This window comes from Ursus maritimus (genome assembly GCF_017311325.1).
Source record: "Ursus maritimus isolate PB19 chromosome X unlocalized genomic scaffold, ASM1731132v1 scaffold_X1, whole genome shotgun sequence".
NCBI lineage: Eukaryota > Metazoa > Chordata > Mammalia > Carnivora > Ursidae > Ursus > Ursus maritimus.
Genome location: NW_024423319.1, coordinates 101556597 through 101560374, shown reverse-complemented (window position 1 = coordinate 101560374; position 3778 = coordinate 101556597).

The following is a 3778-nucleotide window of genomic DNA, read 5'->3' as shown; positions in this document are numbered from 1 at the left end:
CTAAGAGAATAGATCTAATGCGTTCTAACCACAAAAAATAAGGTAACTATGTGAGGTAATGGGTGTGTTAGTTTATTTGATATTGGTAAATATTTCATAATGTATACATATAGCAAATTACCAGGTATACTTTTAAATAAATAAATATTTAAATAAAATTGTATACATTTAGAGAGAAAGTGAGCATGGGGTGGGGGTAGGGCAGAGAGAGAGAGGGGAGAGAGAGTCTTAAGCAGACCGTGCACTGAGTGTGGAGCCTGATGCTGGGCTCAATCCCATGATCCAGAGATCACAACCTGAGCCAAAACCAAGAGTCTGAAACTTAACCAGCTGTGCCACCCAGGCACCCCTATACAATTTTATTTATTAATTATGTCTCAGTAGCTGGAAAAATTCTTCTATAATGCAAATCATTTGTTCTGGGTATTTCATTTGCTTTTTGGTTGTTTCTGTCATAATTTCTGTTCCTATTTTTTTTTTTAGTAAAAGAAGTAATTTTTATTTATTTTTTTAAAATATTTTTTATGTTAGTCACCATACAGTACACCCCTAGTTTTTGATGTAAAGTTCCATGATTCATTACTTGCGTATAACACCCAGTGCAATGCAATATGTGCCCTCTTTAATACCCATCACCAGCCTATCCCATTCCCCCACCCCCCTCCCCTCCAAAGCCCTCAATTTGTTTCCCAGAGTCCATAGTCTCTCATGGTCCATTCCCCCTTCTGTTTACCCCCCCTTTCTTCTTCCCTTTCTGTTCCTATTTTTTTTTTTTGCCCTCTTTCAAATTACGTTCCTATATTTCTCTGTTTTTTGTACTTTTTGCATATTTGTCATGACATTTATTTTCATCTTATTTATAAGTAGAGTGGGAAACTCCATGAACAGGTACTATTTGCTCTGGTTAATGTGCGTGAATTTTTCTTGATTCTTTCCCAATATATCTGAGGCCCACTTTGTCTTAAGAGTTTCTATATGAGGGGCGCCTGGGTGGCTCAGTCGTTAAACGTCTGCCTTGGGCTCAGGTCATGATCCCAGGATCCTGGGATCAAGCCCCACATCGGGCTCCTTGCTCAGCGGGAAGCCTGCTTCTCCTTCTCCCACTCCCCCTGCTTGTGTTCCCTCTCTCCCTGTGTCTCTGTCAAGTAAATTAAATCTTCAAAAAAAAAGTTTCTATATGAGAGTTGTATAGTAAGTGTAATATTCACATTTTTGTTTTGTAATCCAGTTACCTTTCAGAACTGGTGGTGGCCAGAGAAAGAGGGACAGAAACTTCCAGGAATAGGTCTTGAGTGTATATGTCATTTTTTAGATGGCCTTAGCAAGTAGCGTTAATGGGGTGTGGGAAAGTTAATATTTCAATGCATAAAATTTCTGGAAAAAAACATTTTGGGGTCTCTTATTTTTGTTAATTTCATTAAATCCAAAGAAAGTAGACTTGATATTCTAAGACTTTCCTGGACATGATTTTTTTAACTTTAATTTATAAAATGATTTAATCTTCCTTTAATTAGCTCAGCAGATTGGTATCTCTGTTGTGTGAGGAGATTCCTCACATGCTTTAAATTTTTCCTTCAAATCTCTGTGGAGCCTTGGGAAATTTGCTTTAGATGGCGACAGTTACCCTAAGTTCTCATACCCCATACTTCATCTTCTCTCCTAAAATTATATCAGCTCTTCTCATCCAGCAGAGGTAAACATAGGTGGTATCTGTCAGGAAAATTCTCTGAAATTTGGAAATGAGAAAAAATATATTACTGTGCTTGACTTTCTTTTGTTTGGGCTATTTTACAATTTTGTAAGGCAGAGATTAAATTTGTAGATTTTTTATCTGGTAGAAATGAAACTCCTTTCTCTTTATTGAAACAGATAACTCCTGAAGGTTTTTGGCTGTTAGACATTAGCAGTTTTTATATCTAACCCAACAATTTTATTCTGCCATTTCTTTTTAAATTTTTTATTTTAATTCCAGTATAGTTAACATACAGTGTTATATTAGTTTCAGGTGTACAAAATAGTGATTCAGCACCTCCATACATCACCTGGTACTCATTACAACAAGTGCACGCCTTAATCCCCATCACCTATTTCATCCAACCCCTCACCCACCTCCTTTCTGGTAACCATCAGTTTATTCCCTGCTGTTAAGAGTCAGCTTCTTGATTTTCTTTTCTTCCCCTACGATTGTTTGTTCTCTTTCTTAAATTCCACGAATGAGTGAAATTATAAGGTATCTGTCTTTGTTAAATTACTATATACCTAACTTTTCAGATATTCTCCAGGCTTCTTTTTTTAAACTATCCTGTTTTATAATTAATGAATTAAAAAACATCTTTAACATTGTTCATTTTTTATTTCCCTTAGATTCATGATTTTACCTTTCTGAAAACTATACTTGAACCATTTTGGAGGTTTCACTGAGGTTCCCCAGTGGTCTCACCTGATGGAGCCAAATAACCTAAATCTTGTGGGCTGGTTAAGTCCAGGCCCGTCTTCTCCTGGCTCCTAGAGTGAATTCGGAATGACGATAGAACTTTCACTTTGCTAACTTTGTTTTTCTAAGTTGCCCCTCCCCATTTTAATGATTTTGTATTTTGTATTTGTTTCCTTTTTGCTCAACTGATAACTTATTTTCCCTTGGTGGCAGCAGTTATTGGAACTTCGGTCTTATGGTCTGACCATTTGGTGATATCTTGCAGATGAATCACAGAGATCTGTTCTCCGATGTGAGAGAGAGGACAGAGAATATGGTTTGTTAATCATTTTGAGTTTTTGTCTATTTATGAGCTTAAGTCAATTAAGAATTTTGTACCCATTAAATTCTTTGTATATTTTGGATACTAACCCCTTATTGGATATATCATTTGCAGATATCTTCTCCCATTCACTAAGTTTCCTTTTTATTCTGTTGAGTTTGGTGTTTTGTTTGGTTTTGGGGGATTTGTTTGTTTTGCTGTACAAACATTTTTTATTTTGGTGTAGTCCTAATAGTTTATTTTTGCTTTTGTTTCCCTTACCCGAGGAAACATATCCATAAATATGTTTCTAAGACTTGTGTCCAAGAGATTACTGCCTATGTTTTCTTTTAGGATTTTTACGGTTCCATGTCTCACATTTAGGTCTTTTAATCCATTTTGAGTTTTTTCATCTGTGTATGGTGTAAGAAAGTGGTCCAGTTTCATTCTTTTGTGTGTAGCTATCCAGTTTTTCCAACACCATTTATTGAAAAGACTATCTTTTCCCTATTGTATATTCTTGCCTTTTTTGTTGTAAATTGTGTGTAAGTATGGGTTTATTTCTGGTCTTTTATCCTGTTCCATTGATTTCTGTGCCTGCTTTTGTCCCAGCACCATATTCTGTTGATTACTGTAGCTTTGTAGTATAGCTTGAGATCTAGGATTGTAATACCTCTAGCTTTGTTCTTCTCTCTCAGTTTTGCAGTTGAGATCTTTTGTGGTTCCATACAAATGTCAGGATTATTTGTTCTAGTTCTGTTAAAAATGTTACTGGTATTTTGATAGGGTTTGCATTGATTCTGTAGATTATTTTGGATAGTATATTCTTTTGGTGCATTTGTAAATAGGACTGTTTTCTTAATTTCTCTTTCTGGTACTTTATTATTAGTGTACAGAAATGCCACAGATTCCTGCATATTATCAGTTCTAATAGTTTTCTTTAGTGGAATCTTTAGGATTCTCTCTATGTATAGTGTCTTGTCATCTGCAAATAGTAACAGTTTTACTTCTTCCTTTCCAGTTTGGATGCATGTTCTTTTTCT